Here is a 22,500-nt window from a genome sequence, read left to right on the forward strand (position 1 = left end):
GATGGTTCGATTGGTCTTTCGCCCCTATACTCAATTCTGACAATCGATTTGCACGTCAGAACTGTTTCGGTCTTCCATCAGGGTTTCCCCTGACTTCAACCTGATCAAGTATAGTTCACCATCTTCGGGTCACAGCATATATGCTCAAGGTACGTTCCAGTTAGAGGCATAAATAATATAAATATTATTATACATAACTATATAGAACGCCCGGGATTGCGTTAATCAACTATAATAGTTAAAAACTAATCCAATAATAGTCAAAAAAGTAATTACGCTATTAGGTTTATATCCCAATAACTTGCCACATATGATTAGACCTCCTTGGTCCGTGTTTCAAAAGACGGGTCCCGAAGTATCCTGAATCTTTCGCATTGTTAATCATACAAGTGCTTATAATAAACATAAAAATCAATGATAATCATGCCATTATATAATTCCGAAAAATTAACGCACTGTACTCATATAATCTATCCAGCACTTTATCAAATTTTGAGATTTATTTTATGTTAAAAATGCAAGCACTCTAATTAAATAAAACTCTTATCAAAATTGTTTGATAAAATTCATACATGCTAATAGATTACAATGTCCTTATATGGAAAATGCACACTATCGTTATAATATTGATTAAATATTACAATTTTAATGATGAATTTGCCATAACGGATATTTCAGGTTCATCGGCTTAACCTCTAAAGCAGTTTCACGTACTATTTTAACTCTCTATTCAGAGTTCTTTTCAACTTTCCCTCACGTACTTGTTTACTATCGGTCTCATGGTTATATTTAGTTTTAGATGGAGTTTACCACCCACTTAGTGTGCACTATCAAGCAACACACTCTTTGGAAACATCAATCTAATAATCATTAACGTTATACGGCCTGCACCCTCTATGGGTAAATGGCCTCATTTAAGAAGACTTAAATCGTTAATTTCTCATACTAGAATATTGACGTTCCATACACTGGCATCTCACATTTGCCATATAGACAAAGTGACTTAGTGCTGAACTGATTTCTTTTTCGCTCGCCGCTACTAAGAAAATCCTTGTTAGTTTTCTTTTCCTCCCCTAATTAATATGCTTAAATTCAGGGGGTAGTCCCATATGAGTTGAGGTGTTTAATTACACTTATAGACAATTCTCTGCCTATTTTTGAAATATACTATTTTTTTTCTTGAAGGTCCATAATATTCACAAAATTATTCTTTATACCATATTCGTTAATAAGAGGCAATTCTAGTTTATAAAATAATATATTTTATGCTAGACATTCCTCAATATTATTGAAATGAATAAAGAACATATAATTCTTCAAATTTCTCATGCAACAGAGTTTTAGTATTTTCATTTATTAATTCATATATGAATATCTTAAGCGAGAACTTTTTAGATTCACACTTATATTATCCAATAATATACAATGTGCTTAAAATTCCGAAAAATTTTAAACAACTTATTTAGCATAGTCTTACAACCCTCAACCATATGTAGTCCAAGCAGCACTAAAAAATTAATTAAAGTACATAACAGCATGGACTGCGATATGCGTTCAAAATGTCGATGTTCATGTGTCCTGCAGTTCACACGATGACGCACAGTTTGCTGCGTTCTTCATCGACCCATGAGCCGAGTGATCACCGCTTAGAGTGATACAATTTTTTTTTTATTTCATTACGTCAAGAATATTTTATTGAAAGAAATTAAAAAATACACCATTTTACTGGCATATATCAATTCCTTCAATAAAATTTTTTTTTTATACCTAAATAAATGTTGCGAAATGTCTTAGTTTTACATAATCGATAATAATAAGATATATGACAAGTATATTTTAGCTAAATTTATTTATTATGATCAACATATGTAAAGCGTTAACCTGCAAACAGGTACAACATTGTTTTTCTTTAGGTGTTGCGAACCAATGTATGCGCACTGGAATATGCACAATACATTTTGCAACGCATGTATATTATGGTACATATACACGCAGTTTTTTATTTTATCCAAAACACATAAAACACTCTTAATACAGTATATAATAATAATAATACATGACAAACGGTTTTTAGCTAATTTAAATTATTATATGTTGCATAATTGTATCTCATATGATTGAATAAAATATTTATATTTATTAGTTACATAATTTATTAAATATTGCAATTCCCTAAAAGAGAAAAACAAATTTAATTTATTAACGGTTAGATGCATTAAAACAATAATGATCCTTCCGCAGGTTCACCTACGGAAACCTTGTTACGACTTTTACTTCCTCTAAATAATCAAGTTCGGTCAACTTTTGCGAAACAACCGCAACACACAAGGCGTCACAGTGATCACGTCCGGAGACCTCACTAAATAATTCAATCGGTAGTAGCGACGGGCGGTGTGCACAAAGGGCAGGGACGTAATCAATGCGAGTTAATGACTCACACTTACTGGGAATTCCAAGTTCATGTGAACAGTTTCAGTTCACAATCCCAAGCATGAAAGTGGTTCAGCGGTTTTACCCGGACCTCTCGGTCTAGGAAAATACACGTTGATACTTTCATTGTAGCGCGCGTGCAGCCCAGGACATCTAAGGGCATCACAGACCTGTTATTGCTCAATCTCATTATTGCTAGACGCAATTTGTCCATTTAAGAAGCTAGTGTCCTTATAATGGGACAAACCAACAGGTACGGCTCCACTTATATAAACACATTCAAACACAATAAACATTTTTACTGCCACCATGAATGAAGGCTATATAAGCTTCAACACCATAATCCTGAAGATATCTATTTAATATATTTGAGTCTCGTTCGTTATCGGAATTAACCAGACAAATCACTCCACGAACTAAGAACGGCCATGCACCACCACCCATAGATTCGAGAAAGAGCTATCAATCTGTCTTACACACTTATGTTCGGACCTGGTAAGTTTTCCCGTGTTGAGTCAAATTAAGCCGCAGGCTCCACTCCTGGTGGTGCCCTTCCGTCAATTCCTTTAAGTTTCAGCTTTGCAACCATACTTCCCCCGGAGCCCAAAAGCTTTGGTTTCCCGGGGAAGCGACTGAGAGAGCCATAAAAGTAGCTACACCCAATTGCTAGCTGGCATCGTTTATGGTTAGAACTAGGGCGGTATCTGATCGCCTTCGAACCTCTAACTTTCGTTCTTGATTAATGAAAACATCTTTGGCAAATGCTTCGCTTAAGTTAGTCTTACGACGGTCCAAGAATTTCACCTCTCGCGTCGTAATACTAATGCCCCCAAACTGCTTCTATTAATCATTACCTCTTGATCTGAAAACCAATGAAAGCAGAACAGAGGTCTTATTTCATTATCCCATGCACAGAATATTCAGGCATTTGAAGCCTGCTTTAAGCACTCTAATTTGTTCAAAGTAATTGTACCGGCCCACAATAACACTCGATGAAGAGCACTAATGCAGGTTTTTAAATAGGAGGAACATATAAAAAAGTACAAGTACCTAATTATATATAAGAACTCCACCGGTAATACGCTTACATACATAAAGGGTATAGTACTAACTACAATTGTAAGTTGCACTACCCGTATGAAGCACAAGTTCAACTACGAACGTTTTAACCGCAACAACTTTTAATATACGCTATTGGAGCTGGAATTACCGCGGCTGCTGGCACCAGACTTGCCCTCCAATAGGTCCTTGTTAAAGGATTTAAAGTGTACTCATTCCAATTACAGGGCCTCGGATATGAGTCCTGTATTGTTATTTTTCGTCACTACCTCCCCGAGCTGGGAGTGGGTAATTTACGCGCCTGCTGCCTTCCTTAGATGTGGTAGCCGTTTCTCAGGCTCCCTCTCCGGAATCGAACCCTGATTCCCCGTTACCCGTTGCAACCATGGTAGTCCTAGATACTACCATCAAAAGTTGATAGGGCAGACATTTGAAAGATCTGTCGTCGGTACGAGACCATACGATCTGCATGTTATCTAGAGTTCAACCAGTGTAACGATCTTGCGATCGCTTGGTTTTAGCCTAATAAAAGCACACGTTCCAGAAGGTCCGTGTTTTAATTGCATGTATTAGCTCTAGAATTACCACAGTTATCCAAGTAACTGTTAACGATCTAAGGAACCATAACTGATATAATGAGCCTTTTGCGGTTTCACTATTAATTCGTGTGTACTTAGACATGCATGGCTTAATCTTTGAGACAAGCATATAACTACTGGCAGGATCAACCAGAATAATGTTCATTTCATTATGTAAATATATTTAAAATATAATTACATAAATCTTCAAATATGTAAAATACATGACAACTCACAAATATTTTTGAATAACAAACGATAATATTCAATAATTGTATATATATATATGTTATACTTGACATGTACTATACGAATGTGGCCATAATTAGATAGCATTCACGTTCGCTAGTTATAATTCACAATTGTTTATATAAATATATATACTTATATATAAAATATATATGCATATAATCGTTCAAAAATATCATTTTATTTCAACTTACTAAATATATTATATCACACATGCATATTTATAATTTAAATTCAATTAATTGAATAAAAAATTATTTTATTTTGATGACAAATTGATAATTTTATCTAATTCTGCATTTACGTGTAGACAATATTATATTAGTAAAAAACCTCCGTCCACAATAGTGTCCTAGAGGATTTTTCAATTATTCACAAAATATTAATTCTTTAGCTACGAAACACCGTCTTCTTTTGAAAAAGACATTTAATACATTATATGCTTATATAATAGTAATAATTATATAACCATATAATAGTATCAATTTTTATATCGGATGAGACTAATATAATTAATTAATAATAACATAATTATTACTTAATATGCAAACTGAAATATATGCATCCAATACATATATACGTGATGAGCACACACTGCCACCATGTATAGGTTTTGTGACACGTTTTCTACAATGCTCTTATTTTATTTAGTATTACCATCTAACGTATCTTTTTGTTGCACTAATTTAATAATACAACAGTAAAACTTCATTATTTTTAACTTTTTTAATCATATTGCCTTCTATATGATTATTTTCATATATTATTTATATATGACTTATGCCGGCAAGACTCACTCCATATACATAGTCATATATATTTCACTTGTGAAATTTTTCTCATATGACATGCCTGCTCGACATCACCACCCCTATATAGGTTTTGTGACACGTTTTCTACAACCAGCTCATTTTACTAAGGTATACCACCTAATGTATCTTTATGTTGCACTAATTTAATAATGCAACAGTAAAACTTCATTATTTTTTAACTTTTTTAATCATATTGCCTTCTATATGATTATTTTCATATATTATTTATATATGACTTATGCCGGCAAGACTCACTCCATATACATAGTCATATATATTTCACTTGTGAAATTTTTCTCATATGACATGCCTGCTCGACATCACCACCCCTATATAGGTTTTGTGACACGTTTTCTACAACCAGCTCATTTTACTAAGGTATACCACCTAATGTATCTTTATGTTGCACTAATTTAATAATGCAACAGTAAAACTTCATTATTTTTAACTTTTTTAATCATATTGCCTTCTATATGATTATTTTTCATATATTATTTATATATGACTTATGCCGGCATGACACTCCATATAAATAGTCATATATATTTCACTTGTGAAATTTTTCTCATATGACATGCCTGCCCGACCTCACCACCCCTATATAGGTTTTGTGACACGTTTTCTACAATGCTCTTATTTTATTTAGTATTACCATCTAACGTATCTTTTTTGTTGCACTAATTTAATAATACAACAGTAAAACTTCATTATTTTTAACTTTTTTAATCATATTGCCTTCTATATGATTATTTTCATATATTATTTATATATGACTTATGCCGGCAAGACTCACTCCATATACATAGTCATATATATTTCACTTGTGAAATTTTTCTCATATGACATGCCTGCTCGACATCACCACCCCTATATAGGTTTTGTGACACGTTTTCTACAACCAGCTCATTTTACTAAGGTATACCACCTAATGTATCTTTATGTTGCACTAATTTAATAATGCAACAGTAAAACTTCATTATTTTTAACTTTTTTAATCATATTGCCTTCTATATGATTATTTTCATATATTATTTATATATGACTTATGCCGGCATGACACTCCATATAAATAGTCATATATATTTCACTTGTGAAATTTTTCTCATATGACATGCCTGCCCGACCTCACCACCCCTATATAGGTTTTGTGACACGTTTTCTACAATGCTCTTATTTTATTTAGTATTACCATCTAACGTATCTTTTTGTTGCACTAATTTAATAATACAACAGTAAAACTTCATTATTTTTTAACTTTTTTAATCATATTGCCTTCTATATGATTATTTTCATATATTATTTATATATGACTTATGCCGGCAAGACTCACTCCATATACATAGTCATATATATTTCACTTGTGAAATTTTTCTCATATGACATGCCTGCTCGACATCACCACCCCTATATAGGTTTTGTGACACGTTTTCTACAACCAGCTCATTTTACTAAGGTATACCACCTAATGTATCTTTATGTTGCACTAATTTAATAATGCAACAGTAAAACTTCATTATTTTTAACTTTTTTAATCATATTGCCTTCTATATGATTATTTTCATATATTATTTATATATGACTTATGCCGGCATGACACTCCATATAAATAGTCATATATATTTCACTTGTGAAATTTTTCTCATATGACATGCCTGCCCGACCTCACCACCCCTATATAGGTTTTGTGACACGTTTTCTACAATGCTCTTATTTTATTTAGTATTACCATCTAACGTATCTTTTTGTTGCACTAATTTAATAATACAACAGTAAAACTTCATTATTTTTAACTTTTTTAATCATATTGCCTTCTATATGATTATTTTCATATATTATTTATATATGACTTATGCCGGCAAGACTCACTCCATATACATAGTCATATATATTTTCACTTGTGAAATTTTTCTCATATGACATGCCTGCTCGACATCACCACCCCTATATAGGTTTTGTGACACGTTTTCTACAACCAGCTCATTTTACTAAGGTATATATCACCTAATGTATCTTTATGTTGCACTAATTTAATAATGCAACAGTAAAACTTCATTATTTTTAACTTTTTTAATCATATTGCCTTCTATATGATTATTTTCATATATATTATTTATATATGACTTATGCCGGCATTACACTCCATATACATAGACATATATATTTCACTTGTGAAATTTTTCTCATATGACACATGCCTGCCCGACCTCACCACCCCTATATATTTTTGTGTGACACGTTTTTCTACAACCCGCTCATATTTACTAAGGTCTACCACCTAATGTATCTTTATGTGGCACTATATTTAATAATACAACAGCAAAACTTCATTATTTTTTTATCAATAATTTGTATTAAATACTAGTACAATCGTAAATTGTTTAACATTGTTTAAAATTTTTGTCAAAGTTGAACTCATATCTCGGTAGAACCTTATATCATATGGCTGCAGTTCAATAAAAATTCACCAAGTCCAAAAAATTTTTTTCTCAAGTTAAATTCAAAATCTTATCTCATTTTATTAAAAAACTGTATAAAATGATATATAAAAAGTTTTTTCTACAATTTTCATATGTTGAAATTTTTTGTCAAAGTTGAACTCATATCTCGGTAGAACCTCATATCATATGGCTGCAGTTCAATAAAAAATTCACCAAGTCCAAAAAATTTTTTTCTCAAGTTAAATTTAAAAATCTTATCTCATTATATTAATAAACAGTATAAAATGCTATTTAAAAAGTTTTTTTCTTCAATTTTCATATGTTGAAATTTTTTGTCAAAGTTGAACTCATATTTCGGTAGAACCTCATATCATATGGCTGAAGTTCAATAAAAAATTTACCAAGTCCAAAAAATTTACCAAGTCCAAAAAATTTTTTTCTCAAGTTAAATTCAAAATCTTAATTCATTTTATTAAAAAACTATATAAAATGATATATAAAAAGTTTTTTCTTCAATTTTCATATGTTGAAATTTTTTGTCAAAGTTGAACTCATATCTCGGTAGAACCTCATATCATATGGCTGCAGTTCAATAAAAAATTCACCAAGTCCAAAAAATTTTTTTCTCAAGTTAAATTCAAAATCGTATCTCATTATATTAATAAACTGTATAAAATGATATTTAAAAAGTTTTTTCTTCAATTTTCATATGTTGAAATTTTTTTCAATGTTGAACTCATATCTCGGTAGAACCTCATATCATATGGCTGAAGTTCAATAAAAAATTCACCAAGTCCAAAAAATCTTTTTCTCAAGTTAAATTCAAAATCTTATCTCATTATATTAATAAACTGTTTAAAATGATAATTAAAAAGGTTTTTCTTCAATTTTCATATGTTGAAATTTTTTGTCAAAGTTGAACTCATCTCTCGGTAGAACCTCATATCATATGGCTGCAGTTCAATAAAAAATTCACCAAGTCAAAAAAAATCTTTTTCTCAAGTTAAATTCAAAATCTTATCTCATTATATTAATAAACTGTATAAAATGATATTTAAAAAGTTTTTTCTTCAATTTTCATATGTTGAAATTTTTTGTCATAGTTGAACTCATCTCTCGGTAGAACCTCATATCATATGGCTGCAATTCAATAAAAAATTCACCAAGTCCAAAAAATTTTTTTCTCAAGTTAAATTCAAAAATTGTATCTCATTTTATTAATAAACTGTATAAAATGATATTTAAAAAGTTTTTTCTTCAATTTTCATATGTTGAAATTTTTTGTCAAAGTTGAACTCATCTCTCGGTAGAACCTCATATCATATGGCTGCAGTTCAATAAAAAATTCACCAAGTCCAAAAAATCTTTTTCTCAAGTTAAATTCAAAATCTTATCTCATTATATTAATAAACAGTATAAAATGCTATTTAAAAAGTTTTTTCTTCAATTTTCATATGTTGAAATTTTTTGTCAAAGTTGAACTCATATCTCATGTCTTAATTTGTGCCACTAATATGATGGCGTTCTTTTGCTACCAAACACATAATTGTGTATGAAATAAATGCATACTTAAAATACGCAAGTATTCTGTTCATATAGATACATACATAAATGTATATATATTTTTTATATATCATGCATATTTTTAATTTTCGCCACTAATATGATGGCGTCCTTCTGGCTACCAAATTCATGTAACATAAATAAATGTATATTTAAAATACACAAGTATTTTGTACACATAGATATACCATGCATATTTTTAATTTTCGCCACTAATATGATGGCGTCCTTCTGGCTACCAAATCATGTAATATATATAACTAACGCTTACCAAATAAATGTATATTTAAAATATACAAGTATTTTGTACACATAGATATACTATGCATATTTCTTAATTTTCGCCACTAATATGATGGCGTTCCTTTTGCTACCAAATAAATATATATAACCAACGCATAATAAATAAATGCATATATAAAATACGCAAGTATTTTGTACACATAGATATACTATGCATATTCTTGATTTTCGCCACTAATATAATGGCGTTCCTTTTGCTACCAAATAAATATATATAACCAACGCATAATAAATAAATGCATATATAAAATATGCAAGTATTTTGTACACATAGATATACTATGCATATTCTTAATTTTCGCCACTAATATAATGGCGTTCCTTTTGCTACCAAATAAATATATACAACTAACGCATACTAAATAAATGCATATTTAAAATACGCAAGTATTTTGTACACATAGATATACTTTGCATATTCTTAATTTTCGCCACTAAATATGATGACGTTCCTTTTGCTACCAAATAAATATATATAACCAACGCATTATAAATAAATGCATATATAAAATACGCAAGTATTTTGTACACATAGATATACTATGCATATTCTTAATTTTCGCCACTAATATAATGGCGTTCCTTTTTGCTACCAAATAAATATATATAACCAACGCATAATAAATAAATGCATATATAAAATATGCAAGTATTTTGTATACTTAGATATACTACTATGCATATTATTAATTTTCGCCACTAATATAATGGCGTTCCTTTTGCTACCAAATAAATATAAATAACTAACGCATACTAAATAAATGCATATATTAAAATACGCAAGTATTTTGTACACATAGATATACCTTTGCATATTCTTAATTTTCGCCACTAATATGATGACGTTCCTTTTGCTACCAAATAAATATATATAACCAACGCATTATAAATAAATGCATATATAAAATACGCAAGTATTTTGTACACATAGATATACTATGCATATTCTTAATTTTCGCCACTAATATAATGGCGTTCCTTTTGCTACCAAATAAATATATATAACCAACGCATAATAAATAAATGCATATATAAAATATGCAAGTATTTTGTATACATAGATATACTTACTATGCATATTATTAATTTTCGCCACTAATATAATGGCGTTCCTTTTGCTACCAAATAAATATATATAACTAACGCATACTAAATAAATGCATATTTAAAATACACAAGTATATTTTGTACACATAGATATATTATTTATTTATATATATATAATATATTTATATATTATATAAATTTTCTTCTTATATGCGTAATTGTATAACACATAATTAATAATTATGCATACAATTTTGCATATTTATATATATAAATATATATATAATATTTTTTTATATATGCCTTAAACATATATATTTTATCGAATCGTCAAGCAAAGGATAAGCTTCAGTGGATCGCAGTATGGCAGCTGCTCAACCACTTACAACACCTTGCCTGTTATAAAAGTCGTTTACAATTGATTCAAGGCTTTGTCATTGTATTAAATAATGTTTTAATATATAACTAGCGCGGCACCAGGTGATCGAAGATCCTCCCAATTTACTATGTTATATGTAACATTGGCATCACATCCATCGTCGTCTATTAAATGAATAATAAACTTTTAATGGTTTAGAAGCCATACAATGCAAATTGCCCCTTATTTATCATTGCAGTCCAGCACGGATACGACCTTAGAGGCGTTCAGGCATAATCCAACGGACGTAGCGTCATACCACTGTTCGCTCGAACAAGTATTGTGCCATTGGTCCGTACCTGCGGTTCCTCTCGTACTACGCAGGAATGCTGTCGCAACAACGTTTTGTCATTAGTAGGGTAAAACTAACCTGTCTCACGACGGTCTAAACCCAGCTCACGTTCCCTTGCATGGGTGAACAATCCAACGCTTGGTGAATTTTGCTTCACAATGATAGGAAGAGCCGACATCGAAGGATCAAAAAGCGACGTCGCTATGAACGCTTGGCCGCCACAAGCCAGTTATCCCTATGGTAACTTTTCTGACACCTCTTGTTAAAAACTCTTTAAACCAAAAGGATCGATAGGCCGAGCTTTTGCTGTCCCTGTGTGTACTGAACACCGAGATCAAGTCAGCATTTGCCCTTTTGCTCTATGTGTGGTTTCTGTCCGCACTGAGCTGGCCTTGGGACACCTCCGTTATTATTTGAGAGATGTACCGCCCCAGTCAAACTCCCTACCTGGCAATGTCCTTGAATTGGATCATACCTGAGTAATTGGAGTTATACCAAATTTTTAATTTAAGAACACATAAATGCACTCTCTCATTAATGAATTTGTTTGCGATTATATAACAAACTCGTGATACTTTGATCAAGAAGCTTGCATCAAAACCCAATACCATAAGATATAATAAATATATCCGTATAATGGCTAGGAAATGATACACGTTCCATTTAATCAAGTAAGTAAGGAAACAATAAGAGTAGTGGTATTTCATTGTCGATACTAAACCGAAATTTAATATCTCCCACTTATTCTACACCTCTTATGTCTCCTTACTGCCAGATTAGAGTCAAGCTCAAAAGGGTCTTCTTTCCCCGCTAATTATTCCAAGCCCGTTCCCTTGGCTGTGGTTTCGCTAGATAGTAGATAGGGACAGAAATAAACTCGAGTTTAACGTGAGCACCTGCCATGTGCCATGTTGGCTTAATCCCACGAAGCCCGAGCTTAGGAATCAAATTAAGCGTTGATCAGCGCCCCCTTGGAATTCACCGCAGGTACACATTTGAAGGCCAGTTGTTTGGACTGGACACTTCCTCCTGTGTGGGGAGCGAGGCCCACCTAAAACCTCTTCCGATTTTTGGTTATCGGCAACCGGTTGATACGTACGCAACTCCACGCTGAGTATAATCCTCATTGTCCGCTTTGGACTACCACAGCCACCACGATACTCCCCGAAGGGCCGCACCAAATACCAGGACGGACAAGTCCGCAGGCACCTGGTTCCCGTGGTACCAGAAAATCACCTCTGGTCAGGTGTCGTATTTGCTACTATACTACCAATTAAACTCCAAACAGTTAACGTTGGTGCCGTACCTCCTTAATCGCCTTTTACGATAAGTGGGGGTCCACTGTGGTTGGTATTCTTTACTACATCCACCCTGCCGCCAACCACACGGCCAAAGTAGATAGGGACATAAATTCCGGTGTTTTACGTGTGCACCTGTCACAAGTGACTTATCACACGGTGCCCGAGCACAGGGATCAATTTAAGCATGATCAGCGCCCCCTTGGAATTCACCGCAGGTACACATTTGAAGAGCCAGTTGTTTGGACTGGACACTTCCTCCTGTGTGGGGAGCGAGGCCCACCTAAAACCTCTGCCGATCTGTGGTTCACGGCAACCGGTTGTATTACGCAACTCCACGTCGAGCACTCCGCTCTCTCTCCGCATTTGGATATAAACCACAGCCACCACGATGCTCCCGAAGGGCCACAACCCGTGCCAGGACGGACAAAAGTCCGCGGGCACCTGGCTCCCGTGGTACCAGAAGACCTCCGGTCAGGTTTCGTACCCACAAGGGTACTACCAATTTAACTCCAAACAGTTAGCGTTGGTGACGCACCTCGAGAATCGCTTCGTACGATAAGTGGAGGTCCACTGTGGTGAAATTCTAAGACCCGTCATCCACACGGGTGAGGCCAGTTTTAGCTTTTCAGCTCGGGACTGACAGCCCAAAAAGAAATTATCCGTTTAGTCGCCTCATACGACAAGCAGGAAGCTGTGGAGGAATTCTAAGACCCGCCAACCACACGGGTGATGCAGTTTTAGCCATTCAGCTCGGGACTGCCGGCCCATTCGTCGCCTCCTGGTACAACAATTGCCGACGCCTTGTGAACACGGCATCGGCAAATGTTTGCAATAGCTGCATCCTCTCCTGTGTCGCCACCGCTCCAGAAACCCTCCAGACGCCATGCAGGTATTCGATCCCAAGTCCATCGAGGTGACGCAAATCTGCATATATGGGGCATACACACAGAACGTGCAGCGCATCTTCGCTATCCGCACCGCATAGACATGCAGGCGTTCCGCTTAGACGTCTCTCATGCAGAAATGCATTCAGCGATCCATGGCCTGTCAGCAGGAATCCAGCACGTAGGCTGAAACCGAAGTCTCGCCTGCTGAAGACGAACCCAGCATCCGGGATAAAAAGATGAGTCACCCGGCCGGGTTCATCACCATTATCCCATCTGCTTTGCCACTCCTGCAGCATACGGTCGTCCAGCATCGCCATCTTCTGCTTGTGATTAAGACCCGACAGATCTTGACCAAACAGCCAGTCGCTCTCCTCCAGCGGGTGATCGCGCTTGAGTTTGAAACTAATTGCCAATTTCTTGGCAGCCAGATCAAACGGGGGAACACCAGCAAGAACTTGCAGTGCCACAGTGGACACTGTACGGCACACCGGTAGGTATCCAAGAAGGATGCGCCTTTGGCAGGACAATAGGTGCCTCCTGGCCCTTACTAGTCTCATCGCCGTGGCATACCACACTGAGGCACCAAATAGCGCACAAGGCACCATGAGTCCAGTGTAAATGGTCCGCTTGGCACGGGGACTGATCCCCCAGTCGACCCGTAGTACGCGTGCCAAAACACCAACGACTCCGCTCAGCCGATCACGTAAAGACGCGATATGCGGGTTGAAATTCAACCGCTCGCCGACCGTGATGCCCAGATACCGGTATTTGTCAGCGTAGGGCAAGCTTGCTCCAGCAGCAAACCGTACCCCAGGCCGCCTATTAGCCGATAATTGGCCTTTCAGTAACATGACAGCCGTCTTACTGGTGGAGACGGACACGCCTACCTCTGTTCCCCAAGCTCCTACGATGGACATGTACTCCGCTCCTTTCGACTCCAGATCGTTTCGGGAGTTTCCCTCAACGAGAAGCAGCAAGTCGTCTGCATACGCGCTCAGTTTGCACAAAGGCTCCAAGCGCCGAAGAAGCACGTCCATCATGAGGTTCCAAATGAATGGACCACTGATGGAACCCTGTGGGGCAACTCTCTGGTCACCAGCACAGATGCTTCCTCGTATCTGCTGACGATGCACGCACTCCTGCCAGAGAAGAAGCTTCGCCACAAGCTGGCTTCTCGGCAGCCTGAGTCGATCAGCCGGCGTAGCACAGCATCCCACTCCACGTGGTCAAATGCTCCTTTGAAATCCACGAAGATTCCGAGTACATATCTTGCCGGGCTGGCGTCGACAGTACTCTTCACGTGTCTCCAGGCATCCTCCACACAGCGTCCAGGTTGAAATCCAAATTGCCATCTGCAGCCCTCCGGGAGCATGTCCTTCATTCGGCTGACCATGATACCCTCGAGCACCTTACCAAAGACTGGTAGCAGACATATACCACGATAAGAGCCAGGATCGCTCCTGTCCTTATCGGGCCCCTTGAGAAGTGGCACAACGCGCGGGCGTTTCCACTCAGAAGGGAAATGTCCTTCGGCTAAACAGCGGGAATACAACGCTGTAAGATGCTGCGGAATAGCACGCCAAACCTCTTTACAGATCACTCCAGTGATGCCGTCCATGCCAGGCGAGCGTCTGCTCCGTAGCCTGGCGACACAAGCACTCACTTCGTACTCGTCGAGTGTGGGCGGAAGCACATCTGGGATGGCAATCGGTGCATTCGACTCCGCAACGGGGAAAAAGTTACGGAGGAGCACTTTCGCACAGTCGTGCCATGTTACGACTGGCTCGCCATTTACCCGTAGGCAGCCCAGCTCGGAATTCCGTTTGTGACGTCGGCAAATCCTGTAGACATGCCCCCAGGGGTCATCCCGATTATCTCCAACGAAGCGACGCCAGTTGTCCTCCTTTGCCGACAGAATAAGCTTCTTGTACTGACCCACGGAGATCCGCAGGTCGGTAGCAAGTCGCCCTGCTTCATCGCTGCCACGACGACGAGCATTCTGTAGCCGCCGCCTCAGTCTCCTGACCTCTCGGCGCTTCGTACTGAGGTTGGCATTCCACCAGACCACTTTCCGAACGGCTCTCGGCTGCCTGCGTCCAAATACATGGTCGCATACACTGTGAACCAGTGCACGCGTTGCAGACACCTGGTCATCAATGGACATCTCCGTGTAGTCCTGCGGGAATTCCTCAAGCTTGCATACAAGCTCACCACGGAACGACTGCCAACGTGCATTGGAGAAGTTCCAGGACGGAACAGGAGCATCGCTCTCAACTGTGTCTCTGGGGTCTCGCGTCACCTCAACACAAATCGTGTTGTGGTCACTGAGGTCCCACTCGTCCACTCTCCAGTCATATGCGGCCCACATAAGCGCTGCTTCGTTGGCAATCGTGACGTCGATATCACTCTGTCCGCGGTGATTATCGAACGTATACAAACTACTGACCTCATTTAGCACGCCGGCTCGGGATTCTAGAATCCATTCGGTCAGCAGCTCACCCCTTCGGCGGTTCAAGTCGCCACGAGCACGCTCGAGCGATTTGCTGAACCACAAGGGGGACACTGCATTCGCATCCAAGCCACAGATAACCGGATTGCTACCAGCCAGTAGTAGCACGGCATCTAGATACGCAAGGTACGGTTCCAAATCAGTGTTGTATTGGCAGTACACGGAGCTCAGGAAGATTGAGCCAAATCTTCCAGTGACACTCACGCATACGCCAAAGTCCGTGATGAGCGACTCAATAGGCATACAGATGGCATCCGGGTCGTCCAAAAAGATGGCAGCCTTCAAACGCCGATCAGCAAACACACGCATCCCGGCTGGAATGCCCGTAATGCCGTGTCTTTTGTCGACGTATGGTTCCTGCACCAAAGCGAACATGTGGCGGGAGTCTCGCACCCGAGTTGCAAACTCAACGGTAGCGGCTCGACCTCGACCACAATTAGCTTGGATGAAGCTAAACATTTTAATGTCTAGCTTGCACCCTTGCTAAGACCGCACCATATATTGGGCACGTCTCCGACAGCATGTAATGCCCGGAGGGAAGCCCCTTGAAACGGCAGTTTCGGCAGTCCACCGGGCTAGCACATTTCAACGCTACATGGCCGGTCTGCCCGCATTGGCGGCATACTTCGTTTTTCAATCGGCATTGTGAAACCTTGTGGTCGAATCCCACACAGCGATGACACGCGTATGTTCGGACGAGCGACCTACAGCGGAAGGAAAACCACTTGATGTAGACCCGTCCGGTCTTATCAAGCACCGCTTGCGCCTTTTCGTCACATTCTAGTGTCAGATTGATTCTGACACCGTCAGTGACCGACCACGGCTTCGACGCCATATGCACCATCTTCTTGAAGGCCGACGGCGAGAACTCCTCCTTGAAGTGGTTCTCATAGAGCTCGTCCATGAAGACTTCCGGTAGAATCGCTGTGTCCACGTCGAACACGGTGACTTTCGACCTCACTCCACGGTTGCGCTCAACCTCCAGACCGACCTCGTTGAACTTCGCGTTGGCCACCACTTTTTTGATTTCACTTCTTGACGGCGTACGAATGACGGCGCCACCGCGCTTCAATTCACGGATTTCGTGAACCCTAACGCCCAGAGCTGGAGCAACTTGGCTCATTACCTTATCGGCAATCTCCTTGCCCGACACTGTCGGGTCCTTGCTCGTCACCACAGCCGACCACGTTTCCACGGGCTTCTTGGCTGCAGGAGCATTTCGAGGTGCGGCAATCGGGGCAACGCCGGAGACAGCTCTGGTGCCAGCACCACTCGTACTTGGGGCCGTAAAGGGCGCAGCAGCTGGTTGGCACAACGCAACCTTCGTCTCCAAAACGGCGTTTCGCACAACTAGCGCGGTCACCAGCTCGCCAAGCCGGGCAGTTGCCTCCAAAACGGCGATGGCCGCTTCCGGCGCCATTCCAGCGCGCAGCACAGCGGACCTCACCGTCTGGTCTACACCCGCCAGCTGAGCCAATACGGCATCAGACCCTTCCTTCACCACACTGGCAGCAACAAAATTACCAGCAGGAGCTGGACAGGCAGGCCCGCTCATTCGGGCGATAGCCTCCACCGTAGCGGGTGCAGGGGCGGCAGTAGCAGCAGCAACTCCATCGGCGACTCCAGCGGCGGTTCCAGCAGCGGTTCCAGCGGCGGCTCCAGCGGCGGATCCAGTGGCGACATCGTTGACGGCTGCTCCATCGGCGTTGGCTCCAATGAAGGAGACAGCCAGCCGCTTGGCAGAGGAGGCATCGTCGCTCGCAACCAAGATGGGCGACGATACAGCCCTATTCCGCGCCCGTCTGCTCCTTTTCTCTTTCACTTTTGGGCGATCCTCTGAAATGGACATTTCAGACTCGCTACACACACTCGACATTCCGCGCATTTTATTGTTCATCACAACAACCGCAGAAGAAATACTGCAAGCAGTAAACCCAAGCAGTGCAACCAGTACACTTGTGGCAAGCAGTGTACTCAGTGTAAGGTCCAAATTAACAAGCTTTTGTCCGTGACAAAAACTGTGAGCTTTTCTCAACTTTCTTATTTTCTTCTTCTTCTTTTATTGCTATTCACTGAAAGAACTAGGACTAGAACTAGAACTAGAACTAGAACTAGAACTTTTCACGCACGTGGTATTAATTTTCCACAAAAGAAATTAAATTTCTCGGAAAATCTAAGTGTCACTGTCACTATTTTCTATCCAAATTATTGCGTTTAGGTTCCCGCACGGGACACACTAAATTCCGTCTTTGTCGGCACTGTTTTTATCGTGTTACGCGATTTTCGTACGGAGCGCACGGGACGCACGTCTGCTCACTTCGGAAGTTCGTTCGCAACTGAGTAGATAGGGACAGAAATAAACTCGAGTTTAACGTGAGCACCTGCCATGTTGGCTTAATCCCACGAAGCCCGAGCTTAGGAATCAAATTAAGCGTTGATCAGCGCCCCCTTGGAATTCACCGCAGGTACACATTTGAAGGCCAGTTGTTTGGACTGGACACTTCCTCCTGTGTGGGGAGCGAGGCCCACCTAAAACCTCTTCCGATTTTTGGTTATCGGCAACCGGTTGATACGCAACTCCACGCTGAGTATAATCCTCATTGTCCGCTTTGGACTACCACAGCCACCACGATACTCCCCGAAGGGCCGCACCAAATACCAGGACGGACAAGTCCGCAGGCACCTGGTTCCCGTGGTACCAGAAAATCACCTCTGGTCAGGTGTCGTATTTGCTACTATACTACCAATTAAACTCCAAACAGTTAACGTTGGTGCCGTACCTCCTTAATCGCCTTTTACGATAAGTGGGGGTCCACTGTGGTTGGTATTCTTTACTACATCCACCCTGCCGCCAACCACACGGCCAAAGTAGATAGGGACAGTAGGAATCTCGTTAATCCATTCATGCGCGTCACTAATTAGATGACGAGGCATTTGGCTACCTTAAGAGAGTCATAGTTACTCCCGCCGTTGACCCGCGCTTACTTGAATTTCTTCACTTTGACATTCAGAGCACTGGGCAGAAATCACATTGTGTCAACACCCGCTAGGGCCATCACAATGCTTTGTTTTTAATTAGACAGTCGGATTCCCCAAGTCCGTGCCAGTTCTGAATTGATTGTTAATTGATAATCGTTATAATTTAAAAGAACTAGCTGGTTGCCCAACTAGTATTCTTAAAAATTTTAGCAAGAAAGTTCCACAATTGGCTACGTAACTAAACTATCCGGGGAACAAGAAACTACCATAAATGATAGAAACTCTATTTACCCAGAACGAGCACATAAACCATGTTATTGTTTCCCAATCAAGCCCGACTATCTCAATCTTCAGAGCCAATCCTTATCCCGAAGTTACGGATCTAATTTGCCGACTTCCCTTACCTACATTATTCTATCGACTAGAGACTCTTCACCTTGGAGACCAGCTGCGGATATTGGTACGGCCTGTTGAGAAGTTTGCGTGTCCCCACCATAAATTTTCAAGGTCCGAGGAGAAAATATCGACACAACAGTATATGTCATGCTCTTCTAGCCCATCTACCATATCTCTCTGCGAAAGACTTCCATGGTAGTACGGCTATAAAACAGAAAAGAAAACTCTTCCGATATCTCTCGACGGCTTCTTTATGGTCGTTCCTGTTGCCAGGATGAGCACGAGGCCCATATTTAATAACAAACGGATACTCAACAGGTTACGGAATTGGAACCGTATTCCCTTTCGTTCAAAATTATTCAAGTTTTTTAATTATGACAAAATATAAATTTTAGTTACTTTTTTTTTACTTGAAAATTTTCGGCTTTCGCCTTGAACTTAGGACCGACTAACTCGTGATCAACCACTGTTCACACGAAACCCTTCTCCACTTCAGTCCTCCAAGGTCTCATTCGATTATTTGCTACTACCACCAAGATCTGTACCAATGACGGCTCCATGCAGGCTTACGCCAAACACTTCTAAGCACACCATTGTACCTTCCTACTCACTAAAGTTTCAAAATTTATATTACAAGTAATATAAATCATCTACTTTAGCGGTAATGTATAGGTATACAACTTAAGCGCCATCCATTTTAAGGGCTAGTTGCTTCGGCAGGTGAGTTGTTACACACTCCTTAGCGGATTTCGACTTCCATGATCACCGTCCTGCTGTTTTAAGCAACCAACGCCTTTCATGGTTTCTGAATGAGTTGTTAATTTGGGCACCGTAACATTACGTTTGGTTCATCCCACAGCGCCAGTTCTGCTTACCAAAAGTGGCCCACTGGGCACATTATATCATAACCTTAAACTTCATATCAAGAAAGTTAAGGTTCTTACCCATTTAAAGTTTGAGAATAGGTTAAGATCGTTTCGACCCTAAGGCCTCTAATCATTCGCTTTACCAGATAAGATTATTTTATACAACAGTTAAATGCACCAGCTATCCTGAGGGAAACTTCGGAAGGAACCAGCTACTAGATGGTTCGATTGGTCTTTCGCCCCTATACTCAATTCTGACAATCGATTTGCACGTCAGAACTGTTTCGGTCTTCCATCAGGGTTTCCCCTGACTTCAACCTGATCAAGTATAGTTCACCATCTTTCGGGTCACAGCATATATGCTCAAGGTACGTTCCAGTTAGAGGCATAAATAATATAAATATTATTATACATAACTATATAGAACGCCCCGGGATTGCGTTAATCAACTATAAATAGTTAAAAAACTAATCCCAATAATAGTCAAGTTAATTACGCTATTAGGTTTATATCCCAATAACTTGCACATATGTTAGACTCCTTGGTCCGTGTTTCAAGACGGGTCCCGAAGGTATCCTGAATCTTTCGCATTGTTAATCATACAAGTGCTTATAATAAACATAAAAATCAATGATAATCATGCCATTATATAATTCCGAAAAATTAACGCACTGTACTCATATAATCTATCAGCACTTTATCAAATTTTTGAAATTTATTTTATGTTAAAATGCAAGCACTCTAATTTAAATAAACTCTTATCAAATTGTTTGATAAATTCCATACATGCTAATAGATTACAATGTCCTTATATGGAAAAAATGCACACTATCGTTATAATATTGATTAAATATTACAATTCTAATGATGAATTTTCCATAACGGATATTCAGGTTCATCGGGCTTAACCTCTAAGCAGTTTCACGTACTATTTAACTCTCTATTCAGAGTTCTTTTCAACTTTCCCTCACGGTACTTGTTTACTATCGGTCTCATGGTTATATTTAGTTTTAGATGGAGTTTACCACCCACTTAGTGCTGCACTATCAAGCAACACGACTCTTTGGAAACATCATCTAATAATCATTAACGTTATACGGGCCTGGCACCCTCTATGGGTAAATGGCCTCATTTAAGAAGGACTTAAATCGTTAATTTCTCATACTAGAATATTGACGTTCCATACACTGCATCTCACATTTGCCATATAGACAAAGTGACTTAGTGCTGAACTGATTTCTTTTCGCTCGCCGCTACTAAGAAAATCCTTGTTAGTTTCTTTTCCTCCCCTAATTAATATGCTTAAATTCAGGGGGTAGTCCCATATGAGTTGAGGTTGTTTAATTACACTTATAGACAATTCTCTGCCTATTTTGAAATATACTATTTTTTTCTTGAAGGTCCATAATATTCACAAAATTATTCTTTATACCATATTCGTTAATAAGAGGCAATTCTAGTTTATAAAATAATATATTTTATGCTAGACATTCCTCAATATTATTTGAAATGAATAAAGAACATATAATTCTTCAAATTTCTCATGCAACAGAGTTTTAGTATTTTCATTTATTAATTCATATTATGAATATCTTAAGCGAGAACTTTTTAGATTCACACTTATATTATCCAATAATATACAATGTGCTTAAAATTCCGAAAAATTTTAAACAACTTATTTAGCATAGTCTTACAACCCTCAACCATATGTAGTCCAAGCAGCACTAAAAAATTAATTAAAGTACATAACAGCATGGACTGCGATATGCGTTCAAAATGTCGATGTTCATGTGTCCTGCAGTTCACACGATGACGCACAGTTTGCTGCGTTCTTCATCGACCCATGAGCCGAGTGATCCACCGCTTAGAGTGATACAATTTTTTTTTTATTTCATTACGTCAAGAATATTTTTATTGAAAGAAATTAAAAAATACACCATTTTACTGGCATATATCAATTCCTTCAATAAAAATTTTTTTTTTTATACCTAAATAAATGTTGCGAAATGTCTTAGTTTTACATAATCGATAATAATAAGATATATGACAAGTATATTTTAGCTAAATTTATTTATTATGATCAACATATGTAAAGCGTTAACCTGCAAACAGGTACAACATTGTTTTTCTTTAGGTGTTGCGAACCAATGTATGCGCACTGGAATATGCACAATACATTTTGCAACGCATGTATATTATGGTACATATACACGCAGTTTTTTATTTTATCCAAAACACATAAAACACTCTTAATACAGTATATATAATAATAATAATACATGACAAACGGTTTTTAGCTAATTTAAATTATTATATGTTGCATAATTGTATCTCATATGATTGAATAAAATATTTATATTTATTAGTTACATA

General features: G+C 38.5%; 2 non-coding genes and 2 pseudogenes across 2 annotated transcripts; all 4 read right to left on the bottom strand.

Moving 5' to 3' along the window:
- Positions 1-1,476: 1,476 nt before the first annotated feature.
- Positions 1,477-1,654, bottom strand: LOC117577514 (5.8S ribosomal RNA; annotated as a pseudogene).
- A 570-nt stretch (positions 1,655-2,224) lies between these two features.
- On the bottom strand, positions 2,225-4,224 carry LOC117577526 (small subunit ribosomal RNA). Its single transcript, XR_004573277.1, has one exon. It is a non-coding gene; the product is annotated as a small subunit ribosomal RNA (ribosomal RNA).
- Positions 4,225-10,801: 6,577 nt separating this feature from the next.
- On the bottom strand, positions 10,802-21,466 carry LOC127566310 (large subunit ribosomal RNA; annotated as a pseudogene).
- A 354-nt stretch (positions 21,467-21,820) lies between these two features.
- On the bottom strand, positions 21,821-21,999 carry LOC117577499 (5.8S ribosomal RNA). Its single transcript, XR_004573257.1, has one exon. It is a non-coding gene; the product is annotated as a 5.8S ribosomal RNA (ribosomal RNA).
- Positions 22,000-22,500: the final 501 nt, after the last annotated feature.

The sequence above is a fragment of the Drosophila albomicans genome, unplaced genomic scaffold, assembly GCF_009650485.2.
Source record: "Drosophila albomicans strain 15112-1751.03 unplaced genomic scaffold, ASM965048v2 utg000325l_pilon, whole genome shotgun sequence".
NCBI classification, from domain to species: Eukaryota; Metazoa; Arthropoda; class Insecta; order Diptera; family Drosophilidae; genus Drosophila; species Drosophila albomicans.